This window comes from Penaeus monodon, chromosome 19 (assembly GCF_015228065.2).
Source record: "Penaeus monodon isolate SGIC_2016 chromosome 19, NSTDA_Pmon_1, whole genome shotgun sequence".
Lineage (NCBI taxonomy): Eukaryota > Metazoa > Arthropoda > Malacostraca > Decapoda > Penaeidae > Penaeus > Penaeus monodon.
In genome coordinates, this window is record NC_051404.1 from 36,443,931 (window position 1) to 36,444,407 (window position 477).

Sequence of the window (477 nt, forward strand, 5' to 3'; positions counted from 1 at the left end):
TTTTTTTTTTTATTATTATAATAATATTATTATATATATATTTATTATTAATTTATTATATTTATTTTTTTGGATGTGTGTGTGTTTAATATTTTATTATATTTTATTTAATATTATATATATTTTTATATTATTTTATATATAATTTAATAAAAAAAATTTTTTAAATTTTTTGATAAATTTAATATATTTATATATAAAATTTTTAATTTTAAAATATATTATATATATTTTTTTTTTTTAAAATAAAACCATTTTAAATTTTAAAAAAAAATTTTAATTTTTTTTTTTTTTTGTTTTATTTTTTTTTTATTTTATAAAATTTTTTTAAATTCTTTCTTTATTAAATTTTTTGTTTTTTGGGTTTTTTTTAAATTTTTTAAAAAAAATTTTTTTTTAAAAAAAAAAAAAAATTTTTTTTTTAAAAAGTTTTTTTTATTATTACTAAAAAAATTTATTTTTTTTTTTTTAAAAATA